Raw genomic sequence first — 23,874 nt, 5'->3', positions numbered from 1 at the left:
TTAGTTACCCGATATTTACCCTGGCTACGTGTGCAGGGAGCCAGCGCTAAGCAGTGTATGCTGGTAACCAGGGTAAATATCGGGTAACCAAGCAAAGCGCTTTGCTTAGTTACCCGATATTTACCCTGGTTACTAGTGTACGATGCTTACACAGAGTCGGTGATTGTTGGTCTCCCGCCGTCAAACACGCCAATGTTTGCTGCACAGCGCGAGACCAACGAGCAAAAAATGAACCAGAACAGTGTGTAACGATCAGCGATTTCACAGCAGGGGCCAGGTCACTGGTTAGTGTGACACACAGCGAGATCGCTGATGAGGTCACTGGTAAGTCACAAAACCTGTGACTCAGCAGCGATCTCGCTAGCGATCTCGCTATGTGAGAAGTACCCCTAAAGGCCATACATATTGTTGACTGAAATCTTTGATGGACCAACTGCCTATCTGTTGTAAATGATTTCCGGTAGCAGTTTCTCTTTTTTTTCTCCTTACCCCATTGATTGTATTAGTATTAGTTGGCCAAGTTGACTGTTCTTATTTATAGAGTAGTGGAAAGAGATAGCTTTTGTCTGACATCTATCGTGTGTTTATATTTTAAAATACAACTGTTTCGTACATAACATTTTATTTGAATATACCGAACACGAACAGACTTTAAATAGGATAATAAACCTAACTTTATTTCATAAAGATGTGTAATTTTCTTTTTATATAATTATACAGAACCATCTTTTTGTCAGCTTGTAAATTTCAAATGTTTGCTCTAATGAATTAATCACCACATCGTCTCATTCTGTATGTTTTATGTAATAACTAAAATTATTTGTTTAAAAAAAACAACTCAGGAATAAAAATGAATGAACCTTTTAAAATTTGAATTTGTCAACTTTGCAGAATTTTTTGCAAATATTAGATTTGCAATCAATAAATTTGCCACAAATCTTAAAATTCCAATGCCTCTAGTTACCCGGAAAAGACACATATAATATGTGGAGACAAGAGGGTCAAAGGTGCTCTCGTCTGCTGGTCTGATTGATTGTCTTTAGAAAGACGGACTGGGGCTTATCCCACAGAATGCCTGTAATCCTTCCCCATGAGCAGAATACTACTCAGACAACGAAGGCTGAGGTTACCACAATCTAGTCAGACTTCATTGGGTTGCCAATAGACAACAGCACTCGTAGTATATTCCCAGTAAGGAGATTAGATCCCCACAGGGATTAGAACATCTGTTACTTCGGGGCATCCAGGGCCACTACCGCAGCCAGCAGCATCCCGCTTTTGGCTGGCAGCCACTGAGAAGAGATAGCTTAGAAAGCCGACCAAGTACAGCAAGGTATGTGGCCAGGTGACCAGATAATCCCAACTTGGGTTCTCCAAGCAAATTTGCGAACTTAGAATTGGGTAGTGGAGAAGTTCACTAATCCACTAGCTGACACCATGGTCCCTAAACTGAAGCTATGTAGAATCCCACTGGTGACATGAGCATGCTCTTTTTTGTATACCTCAGCTCCCATTTCAGGACATTGTGTACCATATGATGGGGAAGATAAACAAGGCTTCCACTAGATTGCATAATTGTCCTCCAAATGATGCAAACTAGTACACCGCAGGGGGTTGATGCAATCTGTAATCAGCAGGAATTACTCAAATTAGTATATAAAAAGGGAACTGGACAGTCTCAGATGAAACAATTGCTCATGTAACCTAAACCTACCTGGCTAACAGAAAATGATGGTAACTAATGGAAACCAACAGCTGTATTTGGGTGACATGTACAGGTCAATTATTGGATTATAACAACAAGGGAGTGTGCAAAATTACATTTTTTACAATATGTATTTCTGGAAAGTGGAGATTTTTCTTTTTTCATTAAAACATAATGTATGGTTTGCATGTCTCACAAGCCAAGAAAGAACTTTCTATGATACGCAAGCTTTGGTTTGGGGATAATTAGGATGGAGGGGTTTTAAACTGGCCTCCTTTTTTACAATGTGTGAATTCTAAATACAAAAAGGTGCTGTTAACTGCAGTATATTCAGTATATAACAGATCAATCAATTCACAGTCACAATGACTGCAGATACAGCACCTCACTATATATATATATTATTATTCACAGACTGAGATTACCATTCCCACTTTCAGACTATTTCAGCACCGCAGTAGTACATTACACTCAGATTAAAGGGTGCTTTACATGCTGCGACATCGCTAACGATATATCGTCGGGGTCACGGTGTTTGTGATGCACATCCGGCGCCGTTAACAACATCACAGCGTGTGACATCTAGGAGCGACGCTCAACAATCGCAAAAACGTCAAAAATCGTTGATCATTGACATGTCGCTCCTTTTCATAATATCGTTGGTGGTGCATGCCGCTGGTTGTTCGTCGTTCCTCCGGCATCACACATCCCTATGTGTGACACCGCAGGAACGATGAACATCTCCTTACCTCCGTCCACCGGCAATGAGGAAGGAAGGAGGTGGGCGGGATATTCCGCCCGCTCATCTTCCGCCCCTCCACTTCTATTGGACGCCTGCCGTGTGACATCGCTGTGACGCCGCACGAACCACCCCCTTAGAAAGGAGGCGGTTCGCCGGCCACAGCGACATCGCAGGGAAGGTAAGTCCGTGTGACGGGTGTAAGCGATGTTGTTCGCCACAGGCAGCGATTTGCCCGTCTCGCACAACCGACGGGGGCGGGTATGCCTGCTAGCGATACCGATACCAATATTGCAGCATGTAAAGTGCATTTAAGGCCTTTTTCTATCTCAATGTAGAAAGAGTTGTGCGCTCTGAATTTTGTCCCCAGATTGCAATATCCTAAAAAGGTGCTGCTTAGCCAGCCAGCCAGCCACCTTAGCCCTTAGCTTTTAAGCTGGCTTGTTTGTGTATAATACAGAAGACCAGCCATTTAAATGTCCTCCATAAATGACAGTTGTAAGTGCAGTGTGTATTATGCCAAGTTAAGTATGAGTTGTTGACTGTAAAGGTATGTGCATATGCTGCAGATTTGGTGCAGAAATTTTCTGCATCAAAGCTGCACCTTCTGGCAGAAAAATGCACCAAAATCCGCATATGGTTTTAATATGTTTTTGGTGCTTTTTTTAGTCAAGTCAATGGCTGAATGGGCTAAAATATGCAGAAATAATTGCCCCAACAATTGATGTGCTGCAGATTTTTCTTCACCAAAATTAGAACCAAATCTTCAAGGAAAAAAAAAGTAACGTGCACAAAACACTTCATATACAATACATACTCACATACTCATATACTCATAGATTTTGCTGTTTTCAGGATAAACACGCAGATTTTGATGCAGATTTTTCAAAAAACGCAACAAAAAATGCACAGTGTGCATAGGCCCTAAACCTCTTGCTCTGATTTACAGAAGAGTGTAGCAAGAATATAATTGATAGCCAACAACATTTTGTTACTCAGGTAAATAAATTTACATAGTCTTCCTTGTTATAATGAGGTATAATGACACTTTCCTCTAGTCTTTAGCATTAAGTATCTTACATGAGAACTCCCCGGCTGTGTAAAGCTGGGTTCACACATAGCGACAGCGACAACAACGTCGCTGTTACGTCACCATTTTCTGTGACGCAACAGCGACCTTGTAAGTCGCTGTTATGATCGCTGCTTAGCTGTCAAACACAGCAGACGCAGCAGCGATCATAACGACACGCGTCGCTGTGGAAGCGATTCTGCACTTGGTAACTAAGGTAAATATCGGGTAACCAACCAAAATGCTTCTCTGGTTACCCGATATTTACCTTGGTTACCAGCGCACACCGCTTAGCGTTGGCTCCCTGCACTCATAGCCACAGTACACATCGGGTTAATAAGCAAACCTTTGCTTATTTCCCGAAGTGTACTCTGGCTGTGTGCAGGGAGCAGGGAGCCGGCACTGGCAGCGTGTGAGCAGCGGACGCTGTAACTAAAGTAAATATCAGGTAACCAAGGAAAAGGCTTCCCTTGGTTACCCGATGTTTACCTTGGTTACAGCTTTCCGCAGCTGCCAGACGCCGGCTCCTGCTCCCTGCTCGCTTCATTTCGTCGCTCTCTCGCTGTCACACACAGCGATGTCTGTTTCACAGCGGGAGAGCGACGAGCAAAAAATGAAGCAGGACATTCAGCAACGAGCGGCTACCTCACAAAAGGGGCCAGCTCGTTGCTGGATGTCACACACAGCGACAGCGACGGGACGTCGCTGCTAGGTCGCAGAAAATGGTGACGTAGCAGCGACGTCGTTGTCGTTGTCGCCGTCGCTGTGTGTGACACCACCTTTAGAGTCATATAAGGAGAATATATAGAGATAACTTGTGGAGTAGCATGGTACATTAGACATCAATATTAAATAAATAATGAATTTAAACTTTCAAAATATAAAAGTATTAAGCAATTTAACATCAAAAACAGCTTTATGTGACTGTAAAGTATCCTAGCCATGGAACAGCTATGAGCTACTTGTAGTATCAAGGATCGGAAGTTCGTGGGTGTGACTGGCCGGAGTTAGTGGGCATGATCAGAGGTCGATCACACCCAATAGCTTGAGTCAGTCATGACCACTTACTTCGGTTGATACCAAAAATATGCCCCCAATGAATATAACAAGATTTAATTTCAGGGCTCTGTGATATGCAATAAATATACGAGAGTGCTGGTGTGCAGTAGTATGCCCATTAAAGCGGTCACACCCACTAAGGTGATCACGCCCACTAACTCTGGCCACTCATGCCCATGAATTTCCAGTCCCCCGGACTGCAAGTTTGCCTACCTGTGTGGACATTCAATAGACGACGTGTGCTCATAGCCTAAAGCAGCATGCATGGGGAATTTAACAATCAAAATTTAATGGGGGCAAATATATCAAAACTGTCTAAGGGCTCCAACACACATCCATTAAAACCACGCACGTGTGATACGGGCCGCTTTTCGGGTCCGTTTTCCGTTTTTTAGGTCCGTTTTTATGGTATGTGTGGCCAGCGTGTGTATCCCGTATGCTAACCGTATGTGCGTGTGGAATGTCCGTGTGTGCGTGAGTGAAATAACTGACATGTGTGTGTGTTGTCCATGTGAAATGTACGTGTATGATGCAAAATATCGTTACTATATGTCGGAAGACAGAGTAGCGGGATGAGAATGAACTTGAGTGAACTTCACCCGACTTCATTGTCATGCCGCGGCTCTGTCTGTGCCGTGTACTGATTAGCGGTCACCTGTGAAGGATTCACCGGTGACCGCTAATCCCCCGAGTGACTGAAGTGTCCCCCCCTCTCTCATACTCACCGATCCCCGATCACCGGCGCTGCACGGCGTTCACACTGCTCCCGCGGCTTTTTCTAATTTGAAAAAGCCGGCCGCTCATTAAACAATCTCGTATTCCCTGCTTTCCCCGCCCACCGGCGCCTATGATTGGTTGCAGTGAGACACGCCCCCACGCTGAGTGACAGGTGTCTCACTGCACCCAATCACAGCAGCCGGGGGGCGTGTCACTATGGAGTATAGAAATAAATAAATAAATAAATAATTAAAAAAAAACGGCGTGCGGTTCCCCCCAATTTTAATACCAGCCAGATAAAGCCATACGGCTGAAGGCTGGTATTCTCAGGATGGGGAGCCCCACGTTATGGGGAGCCCCCCAGCCTAACAATATCAGTCAGCAGCCGCCCAGAATTGCCGCATACATTATATGCCACAGTTCTGGGACTGTACCCGGCTCTTCCCGATTTGCCCTGGTGCGTTGGCAAATCGGGGTAATAAGGAGTTATTGGCAGCCCATAGCTGCCAATAAGTCCTAGATTAATCATGTCAGGCTTCTCCACGAGATACCTTCCATGATTAATCTGTAAGTGACATTTCAAAAACACACACACACGAAAAAATCCTTTATTAGAAATAAAAAACACTAACAAAGTCCCTCATCACCAATTTATTAACCCCGACAAACTCTCCATGTCCGGCATAATCCACAGTCCTCCAGCGTCGCTTCCAGCTCTGCTACATGCAGGTGACAGAAGCAGCAGAATACACCGCCTCTCCTGTCAGCTTCACACAGCAACTGAAGACAGCCGCGCGATCAGCTGAGCTGTCACTGAGGTTACCCGCTGTCACTGGATCCAGCGGTGGATGCAGCGGTGGCCGCGGGAAACCTCAGTGACAGCTCAGCTGATCGCGCTACTCACCGCCGCTCCGGTCAGCTCCACGCAGCAACTGAGGTGAGTAGCGCGATCAGCTGAGCTGACACTGAGGTTACCCGCGGCCACCGCTGCATCCAGCGGTGGCCGCGAGTTACCTGACTGATAGCAGCTGATCGCGCTACTCACCTCATTTGTTGCGTGGAGCTGACAGGAGCGGCGGTGTATTCTGCTGCTTCTGTCACCTGCATGTAGCAGAGCTGGATGCGACGCTGGAGGTCCGTGGATTACGCCGGACATGGAGGGTTTGTCGGGGTTAATAAATTGGTGATGAGGGACTTTGTTAGTGTTTTTTATTTCTAATAAAGGACTTTTTCGGGTGTGTGTGTTTTTGAAATGTCACTTACAGATTAATCATGGAAGGTATCTCGTGGAGACGCCTGACATGATTAATCTAGGACTTATTGGTAGCTATGGGCTGCCAATAACTCCTTATTACCCCGATTTGCCAACGCACCAGGGCAAATCGGGAAGAGCCGGGTACAGTCCCTGAACTGTCGCATATAATGTATGCGGCAATTCTGGGCGGCTGCTGACTGATATTGTTAGGCTGGGGGGCTCCCCATAACGTGGAGCTCCCCATCCTGAGAATACCAGCCTTCAGCCGTATGGCTTTATCTGGCTGGTTTTAAAATTGGGGGGAACCGCACGCCGTTTTTTTTAATTATTTAATTATTTATTTCACTGCACAGTATAGACACGCCCACCGGCTGCTGTGATTGGGTGCAGTGAGACAGCTGTCACTCAGCGTGGTGGGCGTGTGTGACTGCAACCAATCACAGGCGCCGGTGGGCGGGTAAAGCAGGGAATATGAGATTGATTAATGTGCGGACGGCTTTTTCAAAATAGTAAAAGCCGCCGAAGTTTTTATAACAGCAGTGCAGCGCCGTGCCGGAGATCGGGGAACGGTAAGTATGAGAGAAGGGGGGGAACTGACCGACAGACAGCGAGAGGGACAGATAAGACAGAGAGACCGACCGACAGACATAGAGACCGACCGACGGACTGAGGGAGAGAACAAAACAGAAAAAGAAAAAAGACCGACATCACATGAATAAAACACAAAACGTACAGGGAGCAAACAGAGATGCGTCCCTGTCACTCGGACGTGCGCACAGACCCATTGATTTTCATTGGGTCCGTGCTGCGTGTTGCGTGCAGAAAACGGACATGCTGCCGTGCAAAACGCACACAGGTACGGATCACGGACACGGACAAACGGACATGCATCAAAAACGCATGTGGAGCTTTTATCATACAATAACATTGGTGCACATTTGGCCGTGTCTCCAGTATACACGGAAACGGACCAAACACGCACGTGTTTCACGGATGTGTGTTTCAGGCCTAAAAGAAAGCTGTCTTTGTTGCCCATAGCAACCAATCGCAGTACAGCTTTCAATTTACCAGAGCTGTTTATGAAATGAAAGCAAAGCTTTGATTGGTTGGTATGAATAACGAAGATGTTTTTCTTTTCTATAGATACATTAGGTCATGGTACTGTGACGTCTGCCTGGAACCACGGTCTCAGGATGGCTATCACGGACAGGCTAGAGGCAAGCCGCCCACTAAGCAAGATCCCGAGAACCCCAAAACCCTTTAAACCCTATGCAGGGATTTTGGATTACTACAGGGCCCTGGAGATCGCTACCTGTGGAAGGCTGCAATACCAAGAAGAGTAGTTGTCAGGCAGGGTCTAACCAGGAGATACAGAAAAGGGACAAAATTGGCAGACAAGAGCATAGTCAGGAATCAGGCTAAGGTCAAAAACTGAAGATGGCAGTGAGGTACAAAAATGGCAGGCAGGAGAGTAGTCAGAGAGTAGGCAGGGCTCAAATCCGGGAATCTATATACAGAGCAGGGCAAGAAACAGAGACAAGCAGTGAACTACAAAACTATATCTGGCAGTAACCAGCATACAGGAGGGGGACTAAGGGTATGGTGTCTTCCCATTGGCTGTAGCTGAAAGGTGGTAACATCAGCTGGAAGGCACATGCCACCACCATCAGCCAGTGGTATTACAGGCCCCACAGAATCCCAGCTTAGTGGATGAGCGGAGCCTGCGCACACCAGGGTCACTGGCGCCGACTCTTCCCCTATCACCAGCATTGCTCACAGAGGAAATACGGCGGCGCCTAGTGATTGAAGTTGCAAGAGTGGACTTCCGTTGGGGATGTGACAGGTACACTTTCATGGGTGCCCTGTATACCTGTGTACAAAATGTTCAGTAGATCAGCCATTTGCACACAGCTTTGGACCTACATGTACATTGTTTAGTGTTCTATCTTGTGCCTCTGCTCCGAATATTATTCTATACCAATCATATTCAAGCTGGTGAACCTGAAAAGTCTTTCAAGAGGAAGACACTTGAGATTATTTTTCCTGGAGTGTATTTTTGATTGTTTTCTGAGCGCTTTTTTTGGTCTTTTTGATCTCTGCCATTTTTTAGTGCATTTTTCCAGCATTTTTCTGTTGTCTTTTCTATAATCATTTTTATGACTTTTATTTTATTTTCCTTCAACAATTAAAAAGCAAAAATGTTGGCAAAACACTCAAAAACACACCCAGGCATCTTTAAGCCTTCCCATTGACCTGTATTGTAAAGTATAGGGTGTCTACAGACTGGAAAAGGCTTAAAGAAGGGTCAGGTCACTTCTTTCACCCTCTTCATACAGTATCTTTGAAAACCAAAAGTGGACCCGTCTGAAAAAGATGTGTGCACATACCCTTACTGTACAATAAGACACTGTATCAGCCATATGTATGAGTCAGTGTCTGGTGCTGATAAATAAGAAAATAAATATCATTATTAAGACACAATCTGTCTTAATATTCTGAATCTAAAATTAATTAGCAGTTTCCATAACTATTAAATATGTATGAGAGGCAGAAATTGCCTGACATGACAATTTTAAATTAAAGCATTTTAAGGAGAGTAACGCCCTTCTCCTAATCTTCCCGCATATATTACTGACCTTTATAAAGATGGCTTTGTACTGTGACTTATCGTGATTACGTGCCAAAGCCGCATTTATGGGCATTCCAAGGCTAGAATTCAATTTTAAAAAGGGCATCACCCACAATAAAACCTAAAATTTACGTGTCAATATATAAAATGTGTTTTAGCATTAGTTACAGCATAAGCATTGCACACATACAAACAAGTATATAGCAGAGCAAATGTATTGATCGAAATTGGTGTCAATTTTTTAGAAATTTGCTGGACCCGATGAAATCAAACAATTTGGACTTTGCTTTGCCCAAATTACCAAACATGCTCATCGCTATTTTACACAATGCAGAAGATTGCATCAAGGAGAGAAGGCTCACATGGCCTTGGGCTTAACCATAACATTTTGCAGATATAACATCTAATAGAGCATAGCCAATCAGGAGGGACTATTGCGACCTATATAAATGCAAAGACAGGGAATGCGGTAGCCATTTTGGGGTAAATCTGGATATTGAGAGGATATCACATCTCACAGCTCAGCAATAGCGATAGGGAGAGAAAGTCATAAAATAGTGGACAAATTCTATAGATAGCGTCTTATAGCAGCAGTGAAAAATGGTTAACATCCATTTACTTATTGCTGTATGCATTGAGGTCACTTTGATATTACTATGGGTGTGTTTGTATTTAAGAGCTTAAAGGGAACCTGTCACCAGGTTTTTTCCTTATGAGCTGCGGTCACCACCAGTGAGCCCTTATACACATTCCAGAATACTGTATATAAGAGCTCAGGCCACTCTGTAAAACATAAAAACTCCTTTATAATACTCACCTGGTGGGGGTGGTCCGGTCCGATGGGTGTCGCTGCTCTCGGTCTGGCGCCTCCTCCATCTTGTGTGATCGCCATCTTCCTGCCCAACCCCATGTGCATGAAGCATCCTGCATCATCCACAGATGCCACCATTGAGCTCCTGCACACACGCACTTTGATCTGCCTGGCTGAGGATAGCACAAAGTATTGTAGTGCACATGCACTGGTAGTCTTTGACCTCTCCTTATTCCTGCACATTACAGTACTTTGCTCTGCTCTCAGCTGGACAGATCAAAGTGCACATGCACAGGAGCATCATCTCGCAGCCCAGCATGCAGCAGAGTGATGAGGTCATCACTCTGCGACCTCATCACACTGCTGCAGGCAATGCAGAGCTGCGCAGGTGGTGAGGACGTGTCAGCTGGTAGGGAAAGGTAAGTGCTCGATGAGCTGAAGACAGGAGCGGCACAATCGCTGGGGTGGTGGGGGCCCGCTGACCCCAGCCCTTGCCTTGCTTCAGCTGAATGTGTGTCAGTGGGCGTACATCCAGATGAAATGCATTGTGGCTCAGAAAGGAAGGGTGAGTAATTTTTTTTTCCGACAGACAAATATGTCAGAAGGGGCGCAAGGAAGGGGAAATGTATACTAGGAGGAGGACATTTATACCAGGAAGGGGACAGAAACCAGGATGGAGACACAGTTGAAACCATAAGTTTGCATACACTATCCAAAAAGCCACATCTGCATGTTTTCTTATTATCTGACATGAAATCAGAATAAACCTTTACCGTTTTAGGTCAATTAAGATTACCAAAATAATTTAGATTTGCCAAATGCCAGAATAATGAGAGAGAAAATGTTTTAAGGCAATTTTATTACTTTCTGTGAAGTCAAAAGTTTACATACATTTGGTTGGGGAACATGATGAAAAACATTCTTAACCTTTTTTTAACTGATTATTTGGTAAATTCATTTGTTCACTTTATATGCCAAAAGGCAGACATAAATCTAAGGTGTGCCCTTCATTCTATTAAAGTGCACCAATCACCAGGATTTTCCTATATAACCAAAAAAAGTGCTATACTGGCACTATCATGTTTATTCTATACATACTGTACCTTTAGTGGTCAGCTAGGATGTATAGGCTTTGAAACACAAGCAAGTAAAATTTGTAAAATGAGCAGCTTTTTGATTAGCAGCAGCTGCTGATCAGCTGATAGCTGGGGTAGGTTTTCATAGGGATTCCCGTCCCCCTGCCTGTCCATCCTCCCCCCTATGTTATTTATGCAAATTCTATTATAGAAGCATTTTCCTAAGTGGGAAAGGAACTTTGCTAATGTCATGCCCAAGTGACCAGAAGGAGCGGGGCCTCAGACAACATAGCTGATACCAGGAAGCAACATTATTTTTCTGTTGGCTGAGGCCCTGCCCCTTCTGGTCACATGAGTATGACATCAGCAAAGGTCCTTCTAGACACTTAGTAAAATGCTTTTATAATAGAATTAGCATAAATAATACATAAGGGAGGACGGACAGGCAGGGGGTGGAAATCCCTAAAAAAAACCACCCCAGCTATTAGCTGCTCGGCAAAAAACTGCTTATTTTACAAACTTTACTTGCTTGAGTTTCAAAACCTATACATCCTAGCTGACAACTAAAGGTATGTATAAAATCATCACGATAGCGCCAGCATAGCACTGGCTTTAGGTTATATAAGGAAATCCTGGTGATTGGTGTACTTTAGTCATTACTGTTCTAGAGGTTAGAACTAGCCATGAGTCGATTGTGTGAAATTCAAATCCGCCAATCTGGTGACATATTCTCTTTGCGACGAATAAATTTGTACAGATCTCAATACTGGAAGTGGGTGGAGAGGAAAGAGAGACTTATCAAAGTTATCATGTACAGAGTAGGTGACAATTTGTTGATTGATGTAGTCTGACTATTGGCACCTGCACCGATTAGTGAGTACTTTTATCCACCATTAGAATGGAGCGACAGTGTGCATGTGAAGGAAGGTGCCGGCCTCCTTCACTAAGGAGACTCTGGGTGCTCATGGGACGTCGGGTGGGAGGCACGACACTTACTGGTTTATTCTGCCTAGTGTCCATCATTTCACTCATCGTAGACAGTCAGTAATACACACAACACCAGAGCCCACTTAGCCAACCAGAAAGTTCCCTTATTTCGTCACACCGTTATGACAGACATGGCCTTCCTTTTGCTTACTTCCTCTCAGTGTGGGGTGCTACCTCTCCACCTGTCCCCCTCCACTATCTTGGATTTCATCCTCAAGCTGTGAGGTCTGCCTCCTTCTCCCTGACTCCATTGACCTTCTCCTGATTCTGGGCCCCTGCGGCTACAGGCATAACACATTGCACATATATACATAACTATAAACTTTACATTGCAGGACTCAACCACCTCCTATACATTGCTTGATCTGCAGATAGACTGATTCTCTTTGGAGCTGCCGATTGCTGCGCTTGGCTTTTTCCATTAGCCCCAGAGAGAAAGAATGAATCTGCGGTTAGACATACAACGTGCTGCACCATTTGTAATGGTGATAAAAGCTCCCCGATCTCCTCATCAGTGTGGATCCCATGGGTGGGACACTCACTGGTGAGCAAGTTATCAAGCTCCTTTAAGTATAATGTACATCAATAAACTGATAAACGTTGTAAGTGATGTATACGGGAGGTCCTCTCATGAGCTGTAAGTGTGCCGCCCTGGCAAAACCAGGGTATCACAGAGGTCTGCATCCATGTTTTTGGTGCAGATCTCACACTCCCTTGGGGAGTTTCCCACACAAACACACACTAGCCAATCAGGCCCCCCTCACCCCCTCCCCAGGAAAACGGGAGGGGGGAAAGAGGACCTTAGAAAGAGCAGAGCAGAGTGTGAGCTGAAGTCAGTCTGCAGGAGGAGAGAAGTCTGGAAGCAGCCCCTGTGTGGGGCTGGGGAAAGTGGTAGTCAGGGCCTCAGGAATAGGCCAGCCACTTGTGGGACCCGAAGTGGACCGGGAGAGGGTAGTGGCCCCCCCTGGTGCCAGCTGTCGGGACCCAGTCCGGACCAGTGTGCAAAGCAGACACAGACCTCGGGCAGAAAAAGAGCACCTAAATTACACACACGGGTGTGGGACCCGTCCTCACAGCAGCCGGCCGTAGGCACCAGTTACCAGCAACTTGGTTAATTCCTGGACTCGTGTCAGTTATTGCTTTATACTGTGAGTACTCCTGCACCACCCGGTCCAAGCCGAGGACTGCACCTGTCACTCCCCAAACCACCACTCCCAATTGGGCCCCGGGACTACAACTCCCCTACCTGTGGAGGGAATCCCACCTTGCTGCCCCACACCATCAGTCCCGGGCACGGTCCCCAGAGGCAGCGGCTGTGCCACCACCGCAACCCACGGGTGTCACGGACAATTTTCCCTACCTGATCCCCCTTTTATTGTGGAGCCTGGGATCACAGACCGGGTCACGCCACCGGGATACCTGCAGAAGTGACCCCTTGGCCCGGATCTGAGTACCCCCCTATCCCTGGGCGACACATAAAGTGGCTTCATTTTCTGGCATGCGGAAAAAACAAATAAATTTGTTGCACCTTATTCCATTAGGCTATAAGTTCAAGACTAAAGTACAAACCAAGTACAAAGTTCCACTATAACTGGCATTAATTTGACTTAGCTATGACTAAAACTTTTTTTGTCGATTCTACTGTATGGTATTTACTTGACATTCCTGATTATTTATTGCTCTATGACCATTTTTTTAATGACTCTAACATTTTACTAGGGTACATGATGCCAACATAGCAAGAATATCCACAGCCTCACATAATTATAGGTATAACTTAATGCATTTGGAATTCAGCACAAAAGCTCTATCTGGACATGTAACTTGCTGCTATATGTAACATGTAACGCCCTTGAACCCATCAGGGCACTACAAGGTACTGCATCCTGCCAAAGATGCAGGGCCTACACCCAGGGACCTCGAAGACCAGTGCCGGTAACAGCAAAACACATTAAAATCCCAGTTTCCCCCATCAACAGGCTGGTGACAGACTAGAATTGGACCCAATGGATGGCCACCCAAGGGTGGAGCCGATCCAGTCCACTAGACGATAACCAGGTGGGAGGGGACGGACAGTTAGAGCGTTAGTAAGTGGAAGTGAGAGAGAACGGATGTAACTGCACTGACACGAGAGTGTGATGGTGACCTGAGGGCCCAGGAGTATGGTTGCCAGTGGAGTACAGCGAAGTATTCCCGGAACCATAGCACCGATGGGATACAGAGCCCTAGGTCAGGCAGACCTGATAAAATCTGCACAGTGAGGGGACCATCCAGGACCTTACTGACCTTAGAGGTCCGGGGGGCACCAGCAGTAACGGGAGAACCAGGTACCGGAACGGAACACCGACCCTACAGGGTTCACACTGCCCACCATACGGACCAAAGACTGAGAGACAAACAGGAGGGGACCCCCAGATGCTCCAAGCCATGGAGACCCACCAACATGAGAAAGGTGCAGGGCAAAGCAGCCACCAGGTCATCAACCCGGCACTGGGAATAAGGGAACCAGAGGTGAATACCAGCCTTCCTCTGGGTACCAACCACTGTGAGTAAAGAGAACCAGTTACACAGCAACCCCTTGTGTGGTCTACCTTCTTTCCGCACCTAACTCCATCACCTACCCCCTGGGACCCCCGACCCTACTTGGGCCCAACATCCAGGCTGCCGTCAACATCAGCCCCAGCGGAGAGACTGTGCAGCGGTAGTTCCATCACCATAACTACAATCCGTAAGTAGCATCACAACATAAACTTTATTAAACATTCTCCTGTACATAACCCCTTTTAAAGCGACCCCCAGGGTCACGGAACCAGTAGTATACCGCCCGGGACTGAGTACCCCATAGCCCTGGGGCGGCACATATACATGATGGTGGATTATAGTTAATACTTCATATACACAGCTGATATAAAAAGTAATATCTGGAACTATTCTGAAAAAAAAATCTATGGAAAAATACTAAAGAGGCTATTTTTTTTGTATCAAAGGCAATATGGTTGAGCAAGGAACTGTATATTGTTTGCAGATTCTATGGCAGTGAATGAGCCTTTTATAGTGTTAAATATAATCCTAACTCATAAAAAAATCTATTGTCAGAGCTTCAAATAGTCACCATAAGAGTTTAATATAAGCCTAATCCTGCTGTATATATATATATATATATATATTTATATATATATATATATATACTAATAATCTGTGATACCGAAATTCTCAATCCCCTCCAAAATTGTAGTGTTGGTGTCCCTCTGTATGGTTGACTTTGGGCTCTTTGAATTTACTATATTTTTTGCTCTACAAACGACTTGCAGCCCCTAATGAGGTAAGGCCTAGACCCTTTTTGAACAGTTATATGCTTAGATGTACAGACTTGCAATCTAAAAGGTTTCTGGCTGATGACTTATTCACTTTTAGGTCACCTGCATCACACAAGCAGGGAACACTCCCTTTAAATGCTGATCTTTTGGATGAACAATGCAATTATCCCATCTACTTAAATAAAAGGATTTCCAAATTACTAATTACAAGAAACAAGGTAAAAAAGAACAAGTTCAATTATTTACTAGTTCCTTCTTTTTGCTTTTTATGTGATTCATTACATAGTCACTATTCTGGAGACCACCACTAGAGATGAGCGGATTCGTGAAAGTTCAGGTTCACTAGCTTCGGACAGATTCTAGTTAAAAGTTTGGTTTGGGACATGAACTTAACCCCTAACCCCAAAGTCCATATAAGTCAATAGTGACCCAAACTTCTGTGCTGTAAAATGGCTGTCAAATTATTATAGTAAGGGCTAAGGGGCTGCAACAGGAAGCAAAATGGTGGCAATTGCCCTGCAAACAAATGTGGATAGGGAATACATTGAAAAAAAAAATACATGGGGTTCCTGATTATTTTTGATAACCAGTGCAGGTAAAGCAGACAGCTGCGGGCTGCAACCCCTAGCTGTCAGCTTTACCTTGGCTGGTTATCAAAAATACAGGGGATCAAATGGCATTTTTAAAAATTATTTAAATAGTAAGGAAATTACATTCCAGTAAGGAAATAACCACCGGACACTTAAAATTAAAACTCCTTCTTTCTTCTGATATCATCCATTGGAGGAAAGTCAAGAGGCCCCATACACATCAGGTGATCATCTTGTTTTGCTATGAAAATGGCAAATTTGGCTGACATTAATCTCCCTTTAGGCCATGTACACATGTTGAGTGTTTGGTGAGTTTTTTTATCTCAGTATTTGTAATCCAAAACCACAAGTGGGTAAAAATGCAGACGTGGTGCCCATGTGTCTATTACATTTTTCCTCTGATTGTGCGCGACTCCTGGTTTTAGCTTACAAATACTGAGGTGAAAAACTCACCAAGTACTCAACATGTACATGTTGAGGACTCTTCATGTTTCTCTTATCTGACTCTTGGCTTTAGTATGGGGGTGGTGCAAGGCAATAGTCGAGAGTAAGGAGCTCAATCCTTCGGTGGTCCACTCCCCGGCCATCTCCAGTAAGTAAGTAAGGAATTGGTCACGGTGATCCTGTGTGGTCTTTGTGTGTGCAAGCCATACCTGTGATTAAGACCTCATGCTGACCAGGAGTCTTTGGCTGAGGAGTCACAGACACAGATACTGATTAATTTTGCAACAGTCTTTTACCCAACATTACGCATAGTACTTCCAACATATCATCACATTAGGCACAATACTTGAACAAGTCTTTTACAGTACACTCGACTTCAAGGCACAGTATCACTTTAAGCTGTTCCATAATTCTTGGTACTATTGCTGTTGGTTGTTTGTCTGTCCTCCTTCTTACTCCTTGGCACCACAGTTTCACACAATAAAGTCATGGAGTCCTGTATGGCCATGGTCTCGTCCAACTAATAGGGACTATTTCTGAATAATGCCGCTTTCACACTACGTTATAACCTTCGCTCACTGGTCTCGTCGAAGCTTCCGTCCCAACCCACCTACAAAACTGGTTTTGGATGCATACGCCGACAGGGCCATTGACTATAATGGTGCAGACGGAGTCACATTGTACTCTGTCTTGCACCATTTTTGGGTGTATATGCTTTCTGAAGGCATACACCCAGACATAGTAGACTGCGTGGCCCCATCGGCGCCTGCATCCGAAACCCATTTTGTGGGGGTTCGAATGGAAGCTTTGACAGAACCAGTGAACGTAGTTAATAATGCAGTGTGAAAAGGCCCTGACTGTTTCCACCACTGTTTCCACCACCGTTAGACAAAACTTGTCTATAGTACTCTCCATACCAACCTGTTCGCTCAGGTCTATGCTAAGCCTCCACTTGAAACCTAGTATCGCTGGAGTCAGTCCACTGACTGGGAAACTTCTCTAGAGTTCGGCATGGTAACAAAGATTACCCTCTACCCATCCCCAACTGCAGTCTTTCCCCGTGTTCTGTTCTTGGTTTGACTCTGAGGATCAGGTCACACCTGCCACAGACACCCACTTTCCTCAACCTAAAGTATCTGACGGGCTTGCACACTACTCCTACTCATTATACTACCCACTAGTACAGCTTTCTATCCTTCCTCAACCTATTAAACTCAGACAGAGTCAGGCTGTACCCTACAGCTGGCTCCTCCCCCTGTGGGCGATCCACAGAACTTAACTGTTCCCCGTCTAAGTCCTCCTGTCACTAGGCAGAACCTATTCTCTTTACCAGGAAGAAGTACCTACACCGTTCACTAGCTGGCCACACTTATAATTTATGCATAAACACATTGCATACATCAACACAATTTGCAATATTATGATTCCACAACCATCGGTGTCTTCAGGGCAGGGGTATAAGGGCCTAGCCACCCTCTTACATTAGGCCCCTTTATACAAGCCACGCTTTCATAAAGTGCTCAATCCCAATTACTGGGCCAAGTGATCAAAATGCTCATTCATCAGTTGCTTTGATCATTTATGCAGACCTAAATAGTTATTGTTGTTAGCAGCACCTGTCCCCATATAAATGGGGTATGTTCTGCTTAAGGCGTGCATTTAAGGCCTCTTTCACTTGTATGTGCCTCCGATACGTGTTTGACAGTTTTCTCACGTACCGGAGATACGTACACACGTACACCAATGTTACCCTATGGTAACAGGCACATTAACATAAATCCACACGGAACGTGTGTCCGTGTAGATTGTACGTTTGTGCGTGTTAAAAAACAGCCCACATGTCCACATTTCCTCCGGCATCACGGGTGTCACACGGCCCGCTCCCGTACCACATAGATGTAGTATGGATGCGGTCCCGTGTGACACGCGCCGGAGAAACACATGTCATTATTTTAAAATTAAAAAAAACACATACTCCCCTCCACCAGCCCTGCAGAATCTTCCGCTGCAAACAGTTGCTGCCGACCGCCGCTCATTATGAGCGTGTTAAGGAACTGGGCATGATGTCACGGGCGCTAATCTCCGCCCCTCCGCTCGGCCGGAAGCAGCATCAGCGTGGAGTGGGCGGGGCTGGAGCTGAAGATCAGTACCCTGGACAGCAGCGAGGACCACGTGAGTATTAAAATTACTGGTTCTCCGTGTGTTATTGCGGATAGCACACGTAGAACACACGTGGCCCACACGTACCGGAGACACGTACTTACCAAACGCAACACGCAAGGAAAATACATGTTTCACGGCACAGGCGTGATTTTCACGTGAGTGTGAGAAAGGCCTTATATGGAGACAAAGAGATCGCATTACTGACCGTTCAGCCCCCATATAGTTTACAGCAGACTGTGTGAAAGGACCTATAGTGAGCATTGATCAATTTGATATATCGCTGATCAGTGTATGTTACGGACAGAAATTTGAAGTGTAAACTGATTATTAGAAACATACATTTTATTCTTTCTATTACGATTTGGAGTTTTGGCTGTTCACTACATACAGTACATAATGTCATAGTATAACTTGTAGTTCCACAACAGATGTAGATAGATGATAAGTGGTCTGAGACTGCACCTAGTGGCCTATCCTGAAGTTTAAGCTTTGCAAGAATCATTTTAATAAGACAAGTAAAGCAAAATAAGTCTATAAAATTCAGTTATAAAAAGCCGTCTTCATAACTTCCCATTGACTGCATGTATTACCATGTCCTGTGATTATATGGCTTGTCTGCAATAAAACAAGTCTAAAGCCCGAAACAGGATTGGTCTCCATGGAAAAACATATATTTAGTAATTTTTTCCAGAGGATTTCCTTATATGAAACTAGATGCTAATTACCATAAGTTGCCTTAAGGAGACAAGTCAGAAAGGTACATTCTGGCAAAAATTGACTGGAACGTCTTACCTTTTCTGGATAAATATAACTTAGACGTTACATAATATGGTACTCCATACAAGATATCTAAAAATGCATTTTCTCAGATATATGTAATTACCGTATTTTTCGGATCATAAGACGCACTTTTCCTCCCAAAATTTTGAGAGGAGTATGAGGAGCGCGTCTTATAACTTGAATGTTGCTTACCAGGAATTGTGGAGAGGGGTCAAAGTAGCAATGCCGCTGGCGTTGTGCTGGAGCAGCGCTGTGCTGTGGTGTGGCTGTGGGCCGAGGGTGCTTTGCTGTGCTAGAGCTGCGCTGTGCTGGTGCTGCGGGCACCATCCTGAAAATGTCGGCGGTGCGTATTTCAAAATAATGGTGCCCTGAGTTGGCGCATACGCAGATGTAGCTCTTGCCTCAAGATCTCATCTGTGCACACGCCACCTCCGGGCACCATTTTCCTTACGTCTGGTGCTGGGAGATCAATGCGCCGGAGGTGGTGCGTGAGCAGATGAGATCTTGAGCCGGGAGCTCCATCTGCACACACGCCGACTCCGGGCACTATTATTTGAAGTCCGCACCGTCGACATTTTCATGATGGCGCCCGTGGTCCATGTTTAATTTTTCCTACAGTTGTAGAATAGAAACGTTATTTACATTTTGGCTGAATTTATCAAGGTCAGAATGATATATTAAATAGAATGATTTATAATACAATCTGGGAACTATAATGACTGGAGACACTGTGTCCCATCCTATGCTACCTCCATACAGCAAGACTATGTATTTTGACAGGTTTAAATAGAAATGATAGGTATGCTTTAATTAATATTTCTGATATTTAATTTCATATATTTAGTAGATAAATGTCAGCTGGTCTATTCCTTATGACTAGGGATGAGCAGATTAATCCATGCAGGATTATGTGGGATTTTAATCTCCTAAAATTCAAAAACAAAAACATGTCCGTCACCATTTCCCAAGCTGGAAAAGCTTCAGGGAATAGGCTAATGTAGTTTTGCACGGCCGAATGGGCTCTCCCAGCTAAGACATCACATCCTAGTTTAACCACCTTTTACAGTGGTGGCTAGTGCATCACCGGGTCATTGCAGATCAGCCGTTCCCAGTGGTTGGGTGCAGGACTGGGGACATGTATGACAGAGCTGGATACCATCTCCAGATTCACAGTGTAAGATATATTGAAATTATATGTATTTGTAGCTGGTCTCTCTCCTCCTCTTTCTAGTATTGAGATTCGTGCAAATTTATTCACCACAAATCCAATTTTGGAGAAAATTTTGGCCAAATCAATTAATTCGAAATTAAAACTATCCACTCCACTTTAATTATGACCAATGAAGACTATTACAAGGCCTTTTTATTTAGTGCTAATATTTATGATCTGTACTGGGAGGGTGTTTTTGACAAGATTCTGTGGAGACACACTGTATCTTTAGTTTGCTGTGCCGTATTTGTGGCGCCCTGGACAAGCCAGGGGCCACAGAGAACAACACCCACACACCCCACACTCCCGGTCAGGCACACCGAAGTCAGACTAAAACCCTTGTTGCTTCCCTCCAGGGGCTGATGTTCACACCAGGGGGTGGGCCAGGCGGTTGGCCCCGCCCACCGAGGAGTTCACAGTCCTGGAGGCGGGAAAACCAGGCAGTTCAGTTTTGGAGGTGAAAGTGGAAGGAGGGAAAGTGGTAGTGGAGCAACTAACTGACAGCGTCCGGGTGTGTGGCCCGGGCAGTACAGCAAGGTTGGCAGACGGTGGTGACCGTCTGCAGGAGTGGCCTATCGGAGTCTACCGTAAGGACCGTGGACGGGCGGTGGCCCGGCGGTACCGGACCGGTACACAAAGAGAAGTCAGCACCATCTGGCAGGGGCTTACGGACCACGGCAAGGCTAGGAGTCACCATGAATTTGCCAAAACCGTTAGCGAAGGGAACCTCCTGGGTTTCCCAGCAGCCAAGTCCCGACAGAAGGCAACAGTCCAACCGTGAGAGGGAAACACAGCGACCGCCAAGGCTACCGTTCCCAGGGCCAGAGCCTGCGGGCAAAAGGGGCTCCTCCGGCCCACATCCAAGCCGGGGAGCGGGTTACCGGTGGGAACCCATTGGAACCGTTTACAGTACATAGGTGCAGGGAAAGGCAGTCACCATCAACCTGCCGGGAGAAACAACACTGCAGCCGTCTGTGGGACCCGTCCATCCAGCCATGTGTTTTACCGAGAACTGTGTCCTCATCATTGGCTGAGTGAGTACCACCGTGCCGTGCGGCACAGCGTTGCCCCCGCGACCCTGCACCTCACCAGGCCCCGTAACCCGCCTGCCATCCATCCCTACCCCTCACCGGGCCCCGGGACAACCAACCCCCTACCCACGGAGGGGAGAACTAACAACAAAGCTGCTCCCTGTCACCGCTCCCGGGATCCCCGTCTAGAGCAGTGGTGGTGTCACCAATATCACCACAACCGTGGGTGGTGTCACGGACAATCACCAATCCCCCACGATCCAATCAATCTCCCTTTTCACTCACGGGCGAGGAACGCCGCTTGAGTCCCCAGGATCCGGCCCACCGCTCGAGCCACCACCGAGCAGTAGCGGCAGCCGCAGCAGCAGCAGCGGCCAGACCCGAGCAGTGGGAGAGCGCAGCGTCCCCTCCTCCGCCCACGACATATTAGCCTATGAGCACGGCCTCCTTGGTAAAGACTAAATAAAAAGGCCCATATCTTAGCAGCTGCATAGCGGATTTAAACCCCCCACCACCGAAAAAAAAACCAAAAAACAAAATGCTCCAGGAAAGAGCAGGAATAAAACAAGGCTATGTGTCCACGTTGCTTTTTTATGTGCTTCTTTTCTACACACAAAAAAGCATGTTTTGGCAGAAAAAAAGCAGCTGAAAAAAACGTGCATTTTTTATTGCGTTTGCATGTTTTTTCACATGCTTTTTTCCTGCTTCTTTTTGTCCTTTTTTTGAGTCATGGCGTTCGTGGGGGTTCAGGCGCTGTACCCCAGCAATCGCTGCCGGGTCTCCAGCTGATGTTACAGCCAGGACCCGGCTCACACTGGCCAGAGTGCTGCCTGCTTGGCTCCTGGCAGTTTAACCCTCTGAGTGCTTCGATCAGTGCAATTTCAGCATTCAGAAGGCACAGAGAGGAATCGCTTACCTCTCCCTGGTAATTGGTTCCTTGTAATCCGCTCACAGGAACCCGAACGCTGCCATGGTAACTATGGGTCATCACCATAATGACCCCGGGTTACTGAGCTACAGAATACCTCACAGACCATGCTGTAAGCATAATGTGTGAGGCAAAGTGCTGCAATATAATCCACTGTAGTGATAAAGTTCTGTAGGGGATTATAGAAATGCAGAAATAAAACGAAGAAATAATTGACATGCTGCTTCTATTTTCAACACCAAAATCTGCAAGGAAAAAAGAAGCAGCGTGTGCACAGCAACTCACGATTCACATAGACTTTGTTGGGGTGCTTTTTCCTTGCTTTTACTGATTAAAATAAGCAAAAAAAAGCCCACATATAAAAAACTGCAAATATAACGCCACGTGTGCACATAGCCTAAGAGCAAAAAAATGGCTCCTTGAGGTCCCAGTAGATGGCCACAGTGTTTAATCAAATGGATGAAGTAGGGTTAAAATTCATTGACATAATGATATATCTGTTACACCCAACGAAGGAGGTTAAAATGACAATGAGAACATAAGTGGAGTTTGCTAGACTAAATCTGCAGCTGAGTTTCGCTACCTGTCAGCCAGACAGACACACCCTGTAGTAGTCACACAGGCCATTTTTCAAAAGCTGGTTACTCTTCTTGTCTTGACCAGGCTACCAGCCAAATTCACTTTGTTATACTGAGTTGTTTTTTTTGTGCAATGCTTTAATGTTCTGTGAATAATTAAATTTAGCTAACATCACACTGTTAGAAAATCCAAATACAGAAGAGGTTTTATTATGTAGTTATTCTAGTTTGAAAAAGCCCACCACCTGAGCTGGGACAACGGCTTGGCAAGATAAGAGAATGTCTAGGAGGCCACTGTGCAACAGTGATTCAGAGGGGTAATTGTAATAAAAAAGAAAAATAGAAAAGATTTGAGCACATAGTAGTTTTATCTCAGCTTTCAGGCTCAAATTGCAGCCAAAACACTGAAAAAATTGCGTTTCATGACCTCAGAAGGCACAAATTTTTGCACAAATGTGATCACGTGGCAATATGTATTATTCACATTGCGTATTTTTTTGTAGTTCTCGTTTACAGTGTATTTTAGTTTATGGGTGCTTGTGCTACTGTGAGCAAACTGTGTGGTCTAAATGTGCTATCATGGCCCGCAGCATGTCTGGACTTGTCTCCCATCAACCACATCTTGGATGTCATTGGACGGTAATTGCACAAGAATGTGCCAGCAGAGGATAGTTAGGCTACTTTCACACATCCGGTTTGAGCACTGCGGCTCAATCCGGCTGTGAAACCTATGCAACGGATGCGGCGAAAACACCGCATCCTTTGCATAAGTTTTTTCATGCGGCC

Source organism: Anomaloglossus baeobatrachus, chromosome 2 (assembly GCF_048569485.1).
Source record: "Anomaloglossus baeobatrachus isolate aAnoBae1 chromosome 2, aAnoBae1.hap1, whole genome shotgun sequence".
Classification (NCBI taxonomy): domain Eukaryota; kingdom Metazoa; phylum Chordata; class Amphibia; order Anura; family Aromobatidae; genus Anomaloglossus; species Anomaloglossus baeobatrachus.
The sequence above is the reverse complement of the archived record's forward strand: the minus strand, read 5'-3'. Positions refer to the sequence as shown.